The sequence below is a fragment of the Notothenia rossii genome, assembly GCF_949606895.1.
Source record: "Notothenia rossii genome assembly, chromosome: 6".
Classification (NCBI taxonomy): domain Eukaryota; kingdom Metazoa; phylum Chordata; class Actinopteri; order Perciformes; family Nototheniidae; genus Notothenia; species Notothenia rossii.
Genome location: NC_136909.1, coordinates 46,751,922 through 46,770,829, shown reverse-complemented (window position 1 = coordinate 46,770,829; position 18,908 = coordinate 46,751,922). Strand labels below are relative to the sequence as shown.

Sequence of the window (18,908 nt, the reverse complement as noted above, 5' to 3'; positions counted from 1 at the left end):
GAGATGAATAGAAACACTATATACAATCTCCACACCACTCGCAATCACCACATTATCACCACAGATCAATCTACAGATCACTACCAACGCTTGCACCTAATGTAAGTTATTTAACTATACAGTTTTTGAATTGAACAGGTAACTGTCTCACCTTTCGTTTAGGCCCAGCCAAAAACTCCAGCAGTGAGTCTGTAGCCTGTCCTCCCTTTGTGCAGCCTGGTGTGATGCTAGTTAGCTTGCAGCCTTCCCCTCTACTCAGCTCTATCCTGCTTCAGGCCCATCCAGGGACGCCAAATTGTAAGCAATTCTAGAACCCTGAAGGCAGGAGAGACTGAAAAGAGTCAAGGGAAGCTTATAAAAGTTAACAGTATTTAATTACACAAAAGATGCGGTGGTGTACAAAATGAAATGTGCGAGTGGAGGCGCTCTCCACATCCGACCGGTCAGTTCAGGTCAGGGGGTCGAAGAGAGCAATTCTTCTTCTTCTTCTTCTTCTTCTTTTCTTTAATGGCGAATCGCTTCCACTTGGAGCATATATCGCCACCTACTGTTGAGTTATTACATGTTCATATTAAATCCTTATCCTCAGACCAGTGCTTTTGAGGAACTTGAAGATCAGCTTGTTTGCTTCATTTCTTGATTTACTTTCATATATTGCCTTGAAATCCATGTCCTTGATGTTGAGTTGTTCCAGTGCAGTTTTCAGAATTAATCTTTGTCTGTTATAATCCGGGCAGCTAAAAAATACATGATGTATTGTCTCTGGTTGTTGGCAACCATCACAATTGCCATTTGGATGTTTTCCAATCAGATGCAGTGATGAGTTTAGTCCAGAGTGTCCCAATTTTATCCTGCTGTTGAGAGAGCAATTCTTGGCTTGCTCTTCCTGTTGTCATCTGAGGTCTTCTCCTATTGGCCGGCGTCGTCGGGGGTTGGGTCCAATGCAATTCCTGCCTTTTTCTGTAGCTAAATTACATCATTCTGGTGTCTGTGGTTATTTAAACATTCCCTAATAAACATTATTCAGCGTCAATAAATGAGTGCTAATCCCAGTGTGCTCAGTGTACAACATCACCTGTCATTTCACCTTGGTTCAAGGTTTGAAATCGTATGATTCCGCCAGATGCTAAATGCTAACCGGAAGTGACGAATTTTCAGAATAAAAGTGTTAAGCTAATAGTGAGAACTTCCGGTTTTTCAGAATAAAACTGATTTAAATCAAATAGTGTATTTAATTCAAATTACGCCATATCAACATTGATTTTAATTTCTAACACTGGGTCCCATACGGCATTAAAATCGGCCCCCACTATAAACGAGTACCGTAATTTTCGGACTATAAGGCGCACCTGAATATAAGCCGCAGCAGCTAATTTGAATGATGTGTACATAAGCCGCACTGGACTATAAGCCGCAGGTGTTTTAATGTTTAATTACCATATGTAAGGGTTCGTGCACAGAGGGGATTGTCGGGAAAGAGATGGCTGTTTGAGGAAGCTCCCATTTATTAACATTTCAACAAACAAGTTGCATATTTGCATAACTTATTCAAGTGTGACCATTTAGTGCAATAGTAGCTATAGAACATGTACTGTGCTGTGTAAACTGTACTGTATCACATGCGTTTCAGACACACAAACTTTTCAACTTTCAAACTTAAACGGTGCGCTCCCAGCGCACGTTTAACACCTTTACACAAACTGTCTCGCTCTCGTAATGTCTGTCTGTCTTGCTCTCGTTCTGTCTCTCGTACCACTCTCGGTTTCACTTTTACTTTTGCGCGCTCCCTGTCTCACTCTTTTCCGGCCTCCAGCTTTTCCTGCTGGAGCCCGCCGCTTAAAGGTGGGGGGCGCGGACCGGCCATAGAGGTGGTGGACTGTAACCTGTCCAATCCATAGATTTAGGAGGTCCCCTAGTGTCCGTTAGCTGTAAAAATCCATAGATTAGCCGCACCGTTATATAAGCCGCAGGGTCGAAAAATGGGAACAGTACAAGCTTCTTGAAGAATATGGGTTGTTTTAACCCAAACATTTATAAAAGTTAATTCACCGCTAATTTTCTGATGACTATGAACTGATTTGTAATATTGTGTATACAGTATTCATCCACTTTGGGTCATATTGAGGATTGTGCTTTACTGAATCTGTCTGACGTCATCACGTATGTGCTCCGCCCCCGACGTGCCCTCACTGCTCTCACCCATGCGTTCATTTGAGTCCGCCATTATAGCTCCTCTCGGATTAAATCACTTAAACTTTCAGAAGCAGTGGCGGCCGGCCCATAGGGGCGCTAGGTGTGCCGCTCCCCCTCTTCCCACATGTTTGATTGTCATTAAAAATTAAAAATAAATTAAAAAATATATTTTTTTATATTTTTTTATTTTATTTTTTAATGAACAAGGTAAATATTATATAGTTTGTATCAGTCAAATGTATAATCTACAATGAAATCTCGTTTAAAATTGTTTTACGATGTCTAAAGTTACCGATAAGTCACATGTTTCCTGCCTGGCCGCAGCGTGTATCATTACCCTCTCTCGTCCGGGTGGTAAGAAAGAGCCCTCAGCCAGAGCAGCAGCAGCCAACAAGCTGACTGTTGCTATCTGTAAACTATGCCGCCGAAACATGATTTTAGCCAATCAGCGTCGTCAGATCTGATGCTCAAAGGGCGCCCTGTCAGCGCCCTGGCCTGTGTGTCTGTGACTTGTTTAGACTCGTATCCAAGGTGACGCTACAGTAGTTGTTGAGGATGGCTGCGTCCTCAGGTGGAGACTCCGGTGCTAGTGGATCGCCGGAGCTGTAGATTAATATTTACATGCTTATTGTAGTTGTAAGGGCAATGCCTATAGCACCATGGAGCATATGTGTGGGCTGGACCTGTATTTTATTTCGACAGAGGGTCGAGTTGTCGATTCTTGTTCAGTTTTCATATTCCTCACCCTCTCAGACTTTGAGTTGCGCGCGCTGCTAAAAAGACGCGCTACCATGGAAACCAAACAATGGAGTAGCTGTATCAAAGTCCGAGTGGAAACAGTCGTGAGTAAATCTGATTTTGTCAGAAATCGGGAGAAATGCGTAAATCTGATGTTCCCGCGAAAATCGGGAGGGTTGGCAAGTATGACACACACACACTCACACACACACACACACACACACACACACACACACACGCACACATACACACATAATGTTCGTATTTAGTCTCCTGATTTTAAATGGGAATTAAATTATTTGAGGTTTCCCAAAGCACCAGTGTTCTGCAGTTTGTCTGGGCATACTGTACTGTTGCACATTTTTGGAAGATTCATAGCTAACCACACTGAAGATTATGGATTATCTCATATTTTTAAGCCTCAATTTGTCCTCTCCCCTCTAACATCACCAGAAGTCATAATTTAAGGGGTCATTTCTCAAAAATGTCTTCCGGGGGACGATCCCCTGGACCACCCTAGTATGGTTTGGTCACCATTTCCATAGCCCCACCAAAAATATTTTCCACCAGCCGCCACTGTTCAGAAGTATACTTTGCCCACCGTGCTCTCGAGTCTCACTGCCGGAATTTGACCGCGCTACTCTGGTAAGTTACGTCTTGCCTTTGCACAGTATTTAAATGATTTTTTATTCATTTCTGCATCTAATGCACTTTGTGTTGCATGGTGTTTGATTTGACAACACACTCTCACTCCATAATCGTCCAGGAGCGACGTTTGGTCAGGGTCCCGTGGCGTGCAGTTGTGATGCTCCTAGGCTCCTTCAGCTTCATAAAGGGACGCAAATAGCTTTCAACTGATTGCAATGTATTCCCATCTGCGGCGGGATTTGACGCTCATGGAAGCACGGCATTCGTTTGTGTCGGCTGCCTTTAAAGGCAATGTGAGCGTCCATTCCCATCGGATAACGGAGAATTGTACACCCGGAAGTAAGTATTCCCCTTACTGTCGATTGATTTTACAGTGATATCTGCACTACTCATCGACTAAAAAACACCAGATTATCCTTGTTAATTACACAACATTGATTGGTTTAAATTGTGAGCCATGCTTTTGTATTTTTCCCCTTCGATTCGGAGAAACAAATATTTTTTCGGAGAAAAGGATGGCAGAAGACACTACACTACCCAGAATCCCCAGCTATCGTTTAGGACTACACCATGTGCTCTGTTTGACAATCCCCGTGATTAGTACTCAAGCTCTGTGATTGGTTGACCTCCAACTGCATTCCATATGAAAAAAAACGTTTCGTAAAAGATAAAATCATACTTTATTCAGCAGTGCTTGCTTTACTCTTTGAAAGTCATCACATGAATGAATTGTAATAAATGGTTCTGCTGCATTAAATATATTACACATCTGTCGTAGTTCTTTATTTTTATTTATCTACACAGAGATCGGGCTCAGAATAGACCGGAAACTATTCTTTTACCGTTCAGCTTGAATTTCACAATAAAGTTAGTACTAATATTTTGTTTTGATATTATTGTTTTTTATTAACTACTAGACCGCTGGGTCATGTTAAGACCATCTTTTCTGTGTTGCTGTGGGTTTTTTCCATCGCTTTTGTGTTACAAATATCGAAACAATAACTACATATATCCGTCGTAAACTAAACCAGAAACAGCAGTATATTTTATTTTGTTAACACTGTAAACTTGACAGCTTTTTAACCCAAACCACCTACTGGTTAAAGCACGTTATTACACGTTTAGAGTAATGCAATGCAGGTAGATTGTGTTGCTTTTTAATGACTGTTTAAAATCCCTTTTTCTTAATGTCTTTTATTATTATTAACTACTTGTTACTTGTTGCTAGGGACGCTGCTATCGATATTGTGTTTCGCAACATGTTCTCTATCTATGGCATGTCTCTACTGGGAGTTGTAGTTTTAAAAGACGTTTTCGTATTTCCCAAAATAAGAAGTTGCCAGTATACTGTGTACATCCCTGGAGGTTTAGGGGATAGGAAACACTCAAATTTAAAACATATAATTAATAAATGGGTGAAAATTGCTTGTGCCCATAATGGGCAGCATTAATATATATACCCACATGCCAGCTAAGGTCAGAAGAGCTTTATTTAACAGCTGGTCTTATATTTGTGACCCCTCCTGTTGTTAATTGATAACATTACATTACATTAATTGATAAGCCTAAAACATGCACTTGTCAAGGTTCAGAGGCAAATTTTGCAAATATGGCAGTAGCCATCGATCATCTTAAGATAAGATATACTTTATTGATCCCGAGTTGGAAACATTTGCGTTACATCAGCATGTGTAACAGTTGTAAATATGCAGTGGTTTTTATTTGTAAATCATTTAGTATAATCACACAAATTCTGTGTTTTATATTTAATAATTCTGTGTTCTTATCTATTGATTGTTCAATACTTGACAAGGCCGGAGATTAAATATCTATATACATCCTATAAGAGTATAATACACATGTATAATATCAGTTAAAATAAGTGCTTCAACATAGTTAACATTGCTGGAGGTATGCACAAATATTGATAGATGTCTTGTAATGCACTATTGAGCAACCTGCGACCCAAGTTTTTCATTCATTGCATAACTACACCGTTTGTGAATATGATATGTCAATAAACCTTAGAAAATCTTGAAATCTTGAAAGGGATGTGCAAAATAGTCATTATATACAGTCTTTAATTAACTATTAGTAGAGAATAACGAGTAATGAATATACTTCATAGTATGGAAGCCCATTTCCGCCACTTGAAAAAAATAAAATCCCCATGAAAAGTCATAATTATGAGATAAAAAAGTCGAAATTATGAGATAAAAAGTCGAAATAATGAGATAAAAAGTCGAAATAATGAGATAAAAAGTCATTATGAGATAAGAAGTGCGCATGCGCTGCAGTGGCGCTGTCTTCAAAGGTCCCTTCATCACCTTGCTGCTCTCCACCATGCAAACGACATCTAGTCCTAAATAAGGTAACTATTACAGGTGACTTTTGTAAATGTTAGATGTTACATATAGCCTATATTGCAGCTAAACTACAACAATGCAGTTCATAGCTTTGACATGACCTGTTATGAACTATAATATATATGCCTATAGTTTTGTGGTAACGTTCACGCCACTAATGACAATAGTGTACAGTAGGCATACTGCTGCTGTGAGTTGTAAGCCTAAGACTCTAACCCGTGAACGTTACCACAAAACTATAGGCAATATTATTGTTCATAACAGGTAATGTCAAAGCTATGAACTGCATTGTTGTTTAGCTGCAATATAGGCTATATGTAACATCTAACATTTACAAAAGTCACCTGTAATAGTTACCTTATGTAGCTGACGCTCAAAGGTCCCTTATTATTGTTTTGTCCTTTTTGAAGAGTGTTTAATGTATGCTTGAACTTTGTTTTATTTTGTAAAAAGAGTTGTCTTTCCGGAAGTCATGTGACCTCTTGCCCCGGATGTTTATATTGTGTTTGTGTGCGGTAAAAGTGTCAACGATGTGATAACGTAATTCTTCTGCTGGTCTACTAGGCAAACACGTTTTCACTGTGTTTCATGATTGTGCAAAGAAGAGAATAAACGTGATTGTGGACCTCGGTTCGATGCGTACTGTAATGTTCTTTCAAGACCAGAGTAGTTACACCTTATTTAGGACTAGATGCCGTTTGCATCGTGGAGAGCAGCAAGGTGATGAAGGGACCTTTGAAGACAGCGCCACTGCAGCGCATGCGCACTTCTTATCTCATAATTATGACTTTTATCTCATTATTTCGACTTTTTATCTCATTATTTCGACTTTTTATCTCATTATTTCGACTTTTATCTCATAATTTCGACTTTTTATCTCATAATTATGACTTTTTATCTCATTATTTCGACTTTTTATCTCATAATTTCGACTTTTTATCTCATTATTATGACTTTTTATCTCATTATTTCGACATTTTATCTCATTTCGACTTTTTATCTCATTATGACTTTTTATCTCATAATTTTGACTTTTTTATCTCATAATTATGACTTTTCATGGGGATTTTATTTTTTTCAAGTGGCGGAAATGGGCTTCCATACATATTATAGGGATCCTATTAATATCTAATAATAAAAATAATGACATTCAATAACATGCTTTAACCACCAGGTGTCCCTTTCTATCAGCTGTGCACCTTTATGGTGTAAATACAGCCTATCTACCAATTGGATCAAATATAAAAGTCAGCCGAATTAGTGTTGATCCTGCAAAGAGACGTATTGTGTGAAAAGAAATGTAAGATGTTGTTTAATTGCTGATATATTTATGATCCACGTCACGTTTTCAGTGTTGGCGGCAGTTCCTCATGTTTGTCTAGAAGTATTCTCATGAGGGCTCTATAAATAGAGAACTACGGCAGATATGTAATATTTAATGCAGCCGAACCGTGTATTACAATGCCGTTATGTGATGACTTTCAAGGAGAAAAGCAAGCACACTCGGAATAAAGTATTATTTTTTTCTTTTTAAATGTTTTCGGTCTATTTGTTAATGACGATGTGATGTGAGATGTGAGACTGGAATTGCACAGGGGAAAATAACGTATCTTTAGATGCGGATTTCGTTAAACTAATACGTTTGCGCTGTGGACCAACACTATAAATTGATGGGGAAGGGGGTAGCAATAAAGATAACACCATCAAACAGTTACACAACATAACAGAAATAATATCGAGAGCAGCGTCCCTAGCAACCACCTTGGTAACAATGAAAACGTTATATGGACGCAATTTCCTGAAGTAATCTTCGTAATAACTAGCAAACTAAAGATCATGTACATCCACTGCACACATAATCTGAAATAACAACTCATATTTCTCGCATCAAATGACATCAAAACGCATTTTAATGGCCAAACTAACTTTAAAATAGGCATTTTCCACCGATAATAAAACGAAGTTCAGCCATGTTTTTTTTTTCTGCAGGGAGAAATTTGAAGATCACGTGACATAGACGCCAGCCATTGGAATGAATGGTGAAAAAAAACGGGGTTTGTCAAACAGAGCACAAGGCGTAGTCCTAAACGATAGCTGGGGATTCTGGGTAGTGTAGTGTCTTCTTCCATCCTTTACTCCGAAAAAATATTTGTTTCTCCGAATCGAAGGGGAAAAATACAAAAGCATTGCACACAATTTAAACCAATCAATGTTGTGTAACTAACAAGGATAATCTGGTGTTTTTTAGTCGATGAGTAGTGCATATATCACTGTAAAATCAATCGACAGTAAGGGGAATACTTACTTCCGGGTGTACAATTCTCCGTTATCCGATGGGAATGGACGCTTACATTGCCTTTAAGGGCAGCCGACACAAACGAATGCCGTGCTTCCATGAGCGTCAAATCCCCAGATGGGAATACATTGCAATTAGTTGAAAGCTATTTGCGTCCCTTTATGAAGCTGAAGGAGCCTAGGAGCGTCACAACTGCACGCCACGGGACCCTGACCAAACGTCGCTCCTGGACGATTATGGAGTGAGAGTCTGTTGGATTTGAGCTAGCCTAGATTTAATATCTGCCTCACTTGAAAAATGATTTAAACGTGTAAGACAGTATTTTATATTGTTTTAAGTTATATCTCAAAGTGGAACGTTTGTGTTGCAAAGGTTCTCTGGAAAATTCGAACCACAAATGGCGGCAGTTTTTTTTTCTTCTTTTTTGTTACTGCATGCATGTCTGGGCAAATTTTATTAAATTAGAGGCATAGAAGATTAATGTTCATTTTCTCCACTACAATTACCATAACCGTGCATTCTGCATGTTTGTACAAGCAAGCTAACTTGAAATACTAGACTCTTCATTTTACAATGGGTTTCAGGTTAGCTTGCTTTTACAAAACATGCAGAACGCACGGTTATGGTACAACGTTAGGGGATAAAATGAATGTGGATAAAATTAACGTAAATCCTCTTTGCCTCTAAGTTAATGAAACATGCCCAGACATGCGTGCGGTAACAAAAGAAGAAAGCGTGCCGCCTGCCGCCATTTTATGCTTGAAAATAGTGTTTCTCTGATCATTTTGTGAAAACTTTGCAACCCAGCTAACCTTCAATGTGTTTTTTCTTGAGGCTGGAACTGTAGCAACTGGCAGATAAAGGGCTTCTTCAACCTGGTAAGCCTTGCAGTGGAGAAACTGTAACACACTTGGGGGGGGGGCGGGGGTGCTACTGGAGCTAGTGGAGCCTGTGGAGCCTCGCAGCAGCGAAACTGTGGTGCGCTTACACTGTAGGTGCGCCGCCTTTGGGGGTGCTAGAGTGTGGATGACTTTATCCATGTTTATTCCACATGGTTACTAAAATGTGGATGAATTTTTAGTGCGAAACACTGGCTTCATTCCACATATACATTGTACTCTGAATTAAATAGTCATTTTATATCTTGGCAGATTTGTGCAGAGTTTCACAGGATAACGAACCTCAACCTGAAGAACCACTTTTACGGTTGGATCGGAATGCCCCCTGTCGGTTGAGCTTGTTCAGGAAGAAGGCGGCACGCAAAGGCAAAGTGTCTGAAGTTCTGAATCAGCTCTTCACCGCCTATGACCTCCAGGTGAGTCGGTTAAGCCTCTTCAGGCCCGGTTCCAGAACAAAAGGACCCAGGGTGCATCTGAGATTAGAGAGGGTGCAGTGGTAAAGTGCTATTTTTATAAGTGGGGAATGGACCTAACACCCTCTAGGGCAGGGGTGTCAAACTCAATTTCATGGCGGGCCACTTTCGCATTATGGTTGCACTCGGAGGGCCGGTTGTAACTTTAAGACTATATAAAAATACATATACAGTATAAATATTAATGCTGTCAAAATTATCGCGTTAACGGCGGTAATTAATTTTTTGAATTAATTGCATTAAAATATTTAACGCATTTAACGCATGAGCAGAATGGCCCGCCCCATACATCCCACCAGTTATGTTAAAGTAAGCAAAATAAAGTCTGCCAACTCGCGCCGAGTAAATTGCACAGACAGCAGTTAGTAAGATTGATTTCAGTAGTCACTTGTCTGGAAATACCGAAGACTAGAAACGGCTTTGAAAACTTTTGTCAGGTAGTGATCGTCTTCTCAATAGAACATCTTTGATAATGTCTTCTGGCCAATCAGAATCAAGATAACGGCGTGGTGTTGTTGCAGGAAGTCCCGACGGAGAATACTTTTGCTGTAGTACATCTCTATATACATCGATACAAAGTGATAGAAATCAACAAGTAATGAAATAAGACCCCACGGTTTGATGATTCATAGGTGTGTGGATTGTCTTTCATTTTGACACACAGAACAATGTTATAATAAACATACATACATACTGTATGTTAAATTGATATATCCGCCTTCTTTCATTTATCTTTCCATTCCCACAACAATATACATAAAGAAATGGCATATTTTGGACATAGTTCGAATGGTTATTAATCATGATTAATTAATTTTTAAGCTGTGATTAATCTGATTAAATATTGTAATCGTTTGACAGCCCTAATAAATATATGATATAAAATAATGTATTATATTACATTATTGGCTCTGCATTGGATTATTATCAGATAGGGTAATAACTTCATAATTAACTGAAAGCAGAAGTTTAGGGCAAATAATTGCAAGTCTCTTCAGTGAGAAAGTCACAAAATGATTTAAAAAGAAAAGTAAAAATATAAAAAAAGGGGCAAATTCTTAGAAAAAAGGCATATTTAGAAGAAAAAAAGTCAAATTCTGAGAAAAAAGTCAAATTTGAGATGCATTGTGCTCCATGTATGGGCAACGTGCTCCTGTAAAGCGGAACTTAACCGTTTAATAAACATATTATATTATTTGCAAGCTCTTGTGGGCCACATAAAATGAAGTCGCGGGCCGGATTTGGCCCCCGGGCCTTAAGTTTGACACCCCTGCTCTAGGGGATCCTCGCCTCCACTAGGGGGAACCTCACCTCCTCTTGGGGGTCCTCACCTTCTCTAGGGGGGTCTGGGGGCATGCTCCCCCGGGAATACTTTTTTTTTTAAATATTGAAGTTAAAAGCATCAATCTGGTGCACTTTGAAAGCAAAATTAAGAGATAGTGTATATGGATACATCTCAACACCCATATGAAACAGAACTGTAAGCAGATTTACTATTTCTTCATGGATATTTTACAAATCACTCCCCTTTCAAGATCGAAATGTCTACAAGCATAGCAGAATGTGGCATCTTTTTTACAGGAATATTCCATCCAATCTCTGTTTTGAAACCTTGAGCTGCAAAATGAGCACCTTACCTCACTAGCGAGTTGGGTACTTTTTTTAAATATACCTGGGCAGGCTCTGTTTTGCCGAGGTCCTCTGGCACTTGCGGGCTGCCGAGGGGTGACGGTGTTTGGGGCAACGAAGACGGCTGCGGCTGCTCCGCCTCCGTGGGCGAGGCGGGCAAAGCCGGCGAGTCGGGCGGGAGGACGTTAGTGTCCACGACAGTGGCCGCGGGTAACATAATGTCCCCATGATCTGAACAGTTACTACCTGCAGTAGATGCAGTGTTAGTGCTGGGGATAAGGGCTGGTTGTTTTAACCATTTTCTGTTCATCATTGGCTGCTGTATAAGCACTTTGCAAATGACGAATGCGCAGCGGCACAGGTCACGCGCACCTGACATAATAACGTTACTTACCGTTTAAATCATGGTTTAAATTGACCAAATAAATGCAGCAGACAATGTTATTTAACCACAATTACAATTTACTTTATTTAAACTATATTCTTCTTCTTCTTCTTCTTCTTCTTCTTCTTCTTCTTCTTCTTCTTCTTCTTATTATTATTATTATTACTACTATTATTATTATTATTGTTATTATATATGTAATATTTTTCACTTTTTATTATTATTTTCCACTTTTTATTCAAATGAGGGTGCATAACAACTCAACTGAGGGTGCAATGCACCCTTATGCACCCCTGTAGAAGCGGGCCTGAGCCTCTCGGTGTTTTATTATCATACTAGAGTGGATTTTCTGTGTGTGTGTGTTGGGGGGCGGGGGGTCAGCCTGATAGATTCAGATTTATTATTAAGATACTTGTGTTTGGGGAGGGAACAGCAGTGTTAATGTTATTGCACCTTGTTGTTGTGCTAACGAGATACAGGTGGGATCGCAGACGCCTCAATTGCTTCAAAATGTTAATCTCTTCAGTCATGATACACAGATACACACACACACACACACACACACACACACACACACACACAGACACACACACACACACACACACACACACACACACACACACACACACACACACACACAGACAGCCCTTGTGATATAAATTGTTGTGTGGCTATGCTGTTTAGCATCCAAAGTAAAACAAAGATACATATACATACACACGCACAGACATACACACAGACAGACACACACAGAGACAGACAGACACACATAAACACACAGGCAGACACACACAGACACATACACAGAAACACACATACACACACACACACACACACACACACACACACACACACACACACACACACACACACACACACACACACACACACAGACAGACAGACACGCACATATACACACACACACACACACACACACACACACACACACACACACACACACACACGCACACACACACACACACACACACACACACACACACACACACACACACACAGATACACATAGACACATAGACACATACACACACAGAGACACACAGGCAGACACACACAGACACATACACAGAAACACACATAGACATACACACACACACACACACACACACACACACATACATACATACATACATACATACACGCGCACACACACACACACACACACACACACACACACACACACACACACACACACACACACACACACACACACACACACACACACACACACACACACACACAAGACAGACAGACAGACAGAAAGACAGACAGACACATACACATGCACAGACAGATAGACACACACAATCAAGAGAGGGCTTTCTTTCCTGCAGCACCAGTGTTCTATAGGCTCTGTGCTCTGTGCCGAGTACTTCCGGTTTGAGTACAGAGTTTTGACAGCTTGACAGTTTGACAGTTTGTTATGACACACCGAGAGCAAGAAGGAGCGGATTTCGGGGTAAAGAAAAGCGATTGGCCTTCCAGCGTGTAAGAAAGTCGGCACTACATTGCTGTGTGCCCCTTTGTACAAATTTGTCCCTTTATTAGAATCAGAATACCTTTATTAGTCCCACAGAGGGGAAATTTGAAGCGTTGAAGCTGGAAAGAGCCACAGACAGCTTAGTGTTGAATATCTTACATGCGTTAAAAAGTACTAAGTTACAATATAATATACACTATATACTAAAAAAGTACTAAGTTATAATAATAAACAATATTCTAAAAAAAAAGATAAAAAGTTACATAATTTTCAAAAATACAGATCAAAAACAAATCAAATCTACAAATCAAATCCTGTAGCAGTTCTTAGGATTTAGCAGCCCGGTATATATTACAGTTATTAAAGATGGCATATGTACATAAAGTATATATTGCACATAAAGCACATATTGCACATAGTTTGACGGTATTTAACAGCAGCAAATTACACAATGTTATAATCGGGAGAAAAGTTTCCATTCATTTCGGCAAGCCTGGGCAACAACGATTAAAAGATTTCTTGCTCCCAAACCAATTGTGTATTTTATTACAAAAAGCAGTTATACCATACTATGTTTAGGTACTAATGAATTATATCCTCAAAACAAACGCACACATAAATAACAAAGGAAAATACATAATTTAATAAATCCACAATATGATAACATTTTACAGATTAATTTAATAAACTTTTACAAAACATAGGTTGATGTTATATCGGGGGGGGAAATACATATTTAAACATTTCAATTAGTCTCTGAATATTTAAGTAATGCTAGTTTATATAACAGATGAACAGATGTACAATATCCAGAAAGTAGATGCAAAAAATATATATAATGTGTGCATTTCCAACATATCCTCTGAAAGAGTGTTAGTCGTTGAGTTGAGTAGTGAGCTATTATTTTTTTTTTTTCGTGGTGCGATGTCTGCTGAGAAGTCCTTTTATGCCTCGCTGACTTTGAGGACATCTGGGTCTGGCAGCTCCCCCCGCACGGCCTTGTAACGTGTACTCCTTTTAACATGTTTATATGATAATTAGGACTTTAAGAACAATTTTACACTCAGACAACAATCACAAAGTTGTAGCAGGCTACATACAATTACTTAGGACAATATATATTACCTTACACCGTCAGCAACTGTAAACTGCTTTGGCTTAGTGGAAATGAACACCATGTCACTCACTCTGCCTGGTTTCACACCCTATTAGTTACACAAAATAATTGTCAAATTAATTGAAAAGGTTGTTGATGCAACATACTAAATCAGCTCTTTGCACAAAGGAAATACTCATTAAACCGTGGATTGGTTGTGAACACATACTGTACTACTTACCATGGTTCTTGGCTTGTGCCATCGCTGCTCTGTTTCAGTGCAGCTAAGGACATGGGGTACAGCAGCCAGGTTGAGTGTGGAGTAGTGTGCGGTCTGGAACAGCAGTGCAACATTGTGGTTGCAGAGTGCTGTTCCAGCTACACAGGAACACTTTGTCACTGCAATCTCCACAGTTGAACATGTCAGTCATGTTACATTTAGGACACTGCTTCAATACAACACAGACAAATGAGAAAGCTGAAAGGAGGCTGATCAGGCAAGTAATAGGTGTGGGAAAAGGCTAAACCATGTCAGGTTGTCAGTCACATCACATACACAGAAGTTCTGCTGTTTGGAATACTGTAATTTAAGGACATTCAAACAGATACGCTTGTATAGCCTGTCTCAGCTCTCTCAATGTATTATCTTATATTATAACTACATAAAATAGTGTTAGTAGAACGTTGAACAGCTTAACATATAATGTGTACAAAACCAGCACTTACCTAACACTGACCAATACAAATAATTGGACCCGACATGGATTATACTAACCATTCAGTAAAGAACAGCAGCCGTCACAACCAGTTTCTGGGGTTTCCATGAAAGCAGAGACGGTTTTCAACCTCTCATTAAGAATCTTTGATGAAAGCTAAGTTTGGGTTTAGCTAATGTATTTATCCTTTTACACGAGAGGGTTACAAAACGAAAATAAATCTGTAGCCCCTTCATGCTACACACACATACTGTAGCTAGCTACCAGTTGATGTGAGCAAATGTATTGTCACTATGTAATCTGTTGCAACACGTCAGCTAGCTGGGCTTATTTGAATCCTAAATCACAGGTTACCTACTCTAGCCACATCAAAACCCCAGAACATGAACCTGATTGAGGCTTTGAACCGATGAACACTTTTTATTTTCCTCCTTACTCTGAGATCGTGAGGCTTTTCATGCTTTCTCATGGAACTGTAACAGCTAGCCCTGACGCTCACTCTCCCTGAAGGTAGATCTTTGTTTGAAACTGTGGGGAATTGGATATCATTCATGTTATCCAAAAAAACGTAATAGCACATCATTAAAATGCTTTACCCTGTATCAAGACTGTCAAGTTGTCAAAGTTAGCCAGTAACTACAGCTTTGTTGTCACTTACCTTCATAATTGTCGACGTAGCTGGATATGTAGCTACATCTTGAACCCCTTTTCTCTTTTGCTCCTCGGGGCTGAGCCTGCCGCTTGTACCAGCCGATGTACATCACTGATGTTAACCTTCGGTAGGTCTTGGAGACATCGAGTGTAAAATAGTGCCTGTATAATATCTATACGCTATCTCTCTCGCTATCTATTGCTATCTATACGCTATCTATCGCTCTTCCCTTTACCGCTCTACCGTAGACCGGAAGTTTACAACCGCACACTCAATGAACCGGAAGTTGATAGACGCCATCTTGTGCAACTAGCCTATACAATATCATCTTTAGTGTTCCCCATATATTTTTGTATGTGTAGTAGGGAGAGATTATACTGTAAATATATATTTCAGTTTCCAGTTTATTAGGTACAACTAGATAATAGTAACACAGTCTAATACAGTGATGCAATAAATACTACCCTTATGAAGGTTATGCATGTTTTTTCTGTAGAAAGAATTTATGTCAACTGATACTTAGAGGCTGAAGTTTCTGGTGCAATGCGAATAGGCGTTTCCTTAAACCCATGTTATGCACAAAACATTAGGTTATTTGATGTGATATGTCACTGATGTAAGATTCAGCAAAAATATTTCTTAGATAGCTAAGGCAATTTGGGGTAATAGGTAAAGTATATCTGTTCTTGTCATCAGGTAGAGCCGTATGAGAGGATCCAGAAATAGATGACGTCGCGGTCGGACTTCTCCTGATCAGTGCCAGGTCGACAAATGCCACGCTCTTCTGCCCAGAGAAGATCGCTGTTGTCATAGAGGGCGACAAAGTTATGGAACTCCCCACACTGGCTGACGCATTCATCCTTCTTTTTGCACTGATCTTTGCCCTCCATCTGAGTTACCCGAAAGACTTGGCCAACACTTTCGACTTCATCCAGAAAGTATTGAGGGTATTGAGCCTAAAAAATGAGGGGGGGGATCCGTCAGTCCGTCCGTCCGACTGACGGACAACTTCTCACTTCAAAAAAGAAGAAGAAATCTAGATTGCAAAATAATTAAACAAGGGAGTGCCTGTTTTTCCTGGCCAAGGACAGGTTCCTTGAACACAACACGAGCGTAACGTGTCTTCACGTGGTTATGTCTCGTCTGAAATGTATGAGGTGTGACTTGTGCCAAAGAACAGATAACTAAGCTAACTGAGCGGAGCACTGACGTGTCAACGTACGCCAACGCCTCCATCCATTTTGAATGGGTTGACGTACAATACAGGCGGCGTCACGACGTTGTCAGACGTCACGGCGACGTATCATAGGTGCGCTCAAAGTACGCGCTCATGTGGCGGCTGCGTAGCTTAGAAAGTCCTATCATACACTGAACAAGAATATAAATGCAACACTTTTGTTTTCGCTCCCATTTTTCATGAGACGAACTCAAAGATATAAAACATTTACTATATACACAAAATAACCATTTCTCTCAAATATTGTTCACAAATCTGAAAAAATCTGTGATAGTGAGCACTTCTCCTTTACCGAGATAATCCATCCCACCTCACAGGTGTGGCATATCAAGATGCTGATTAGACAGCATGATTATTGCACAGGTGTGCCTTAGGCTGGCCACAATAAAAGGCCACTCTGAAACGTGCAGTTTTGCTTTATTGGGGGGGTCTGGGGGGGTCCAAAAAACCCTAGGGTTAAACCTTAACCCTAACCCTAACCCTAACATGTCACCCATTGAGCATGTTTGGGATGCTCTGGATCGGCGTATACGACAGCGTGTTCCAGTTCCTGCCAATATCCAGCAACTTCGCACAGCCTCAGGGTCTGGGGGGGTCCGAAAACCAGTCAGTATCTGGTGTGACCACCATTTGCCTCACGCAGTGCAACACATCTCCTTCGCATAGAGTTGATCAGGTTGTTGATTGTGGCCTGTGGAATGTTGGTCCACTCCTCTTCAATGGCTGTGTGAAGTTGCTGGACATTGGCAGGAACTGGAACACGCTGTCGTATACGCCGATCCAGAGCATCCCAAACATGCTCAATGGGTGACATGTTAGGGTTAAAATATACAATACTCCCCCTTGTGGCCAAAGGCGGACACAACTCTTGTCTTCAGATGTATGCTTGAGTGCAGCAAAATGTAGCACAGTGACTATTTTGTCAACTAAAAATAAAACAATACATATTTAAATATATATTCTTGTCTGTGGTTGTTTTTGCGTTCAGGGCATACAAGGGGTGTAACATTATTTTAATACCAAAACTATATTGAAATAGAGTCTCGCTTGAACAGCAACTGCGTAGCTGTAACATTACTGGGTTATTTGGTCAAAGTAAAATAACTTCAGACGCAGACGTCACGTAGCTTCTCAGACGAGAGGGGTGGCGACGAGAGTGTAACGTTACTTCTCTCGCGGCATAGTCAAGGCGATCGACACGTTAGTGATCTCAGTGAGTTTGTTCTTTGGCACAAGTCACACCTCATAGAAGGACTGCTGACGGAGAGCACCGGAATGCCGCTCCAGCTCTTCAAATATTGCAGTAACCATAAGGAGCCATACACATGCCGTAGTGTTTGCGTGGCTGTGTCTTTAGTTGTAAGCACAGTGGCGATCTCTTGTTATTAGCATCTGGTTAGCTAGCTATGCTAACAAATTTAAAGAGCTTTTCTACAACCAGGTGGAAGAGAGCTCTCTCTTGAGAGGCTCAAATAACCTCAGCTCAGTGAGGTTAAGGCACACCTTGATATGATCATTATTAATGAGACATTAGAGACTTAATGAAAAACAGGTATAAAATACTATATGGATATATAAAAGTTGTTAAAAATAACAAGAATAGAGTTTAAAAGGCGAGTGATTTGTAAAATATCCAAAAAGAAAAATCTGCTTACAGTTCTGTTTCATAATGGGTGTTGAGATGTATCCATAGATCTCCTAATGTTGCTCTCAAAGTGCACCAGGTTGATGCTTTTAACTTCAATATTTAAAAAAAAATCCCCCCCTAGAGGACGTTAGGTCCTCCCCACTTAAATCATGTTCACATGGATAGGATACTAAATTCATTTGCACACATCTTGTGTCCATATCTTTCTGTTTTGTCATGCCACACCGTGCATATGCGAGTCATGGTAAGATAACTGGATTAAGAGGTTGCTTTTTCTTTGCACAGCATGAAAGAAAGGCCAAATGAATGGGCTGTGATTTTAGTATTTTTAAGCAGAGGTTGAATTCAATAATTTGTACGGCGCTCGGAGGATGTTGTAAAAATTTTAAGGAAAAAGGTTCCCAACCCCTGCTGTAAATAATAATAAAAAACCT

At 40.0% G+C, this 18,908-nt stretch overlaps 1 protein-coding gene across 2 annotated transcripts in view; it reads left to right on the top strand.

Moving 5' to 3' along the window:
* The window catches only part of LOC307043610 (uncharacterized protein), a 79,835-nt gene that overhangs the window by 38,070 nt on the left and 22,857 nt on the right, over positions 1-18,908 (top strand). The window contains exon 1 of one of the 2 annotated variants that reach the window (XM_079688168.1): positions 9,185-9,556. The exons of the other annotated variant lie outside the window; for it this stretch is intronic. The gene's annotated coding sequence lies outside the window, so the exon portion shown is untranslated. Of the gene's footprint in view, positions 1-9,184; positions 9,557-18,908 lie in introns of those variants that run through there. 2 annotated transcript variants of the gene reach the window in all.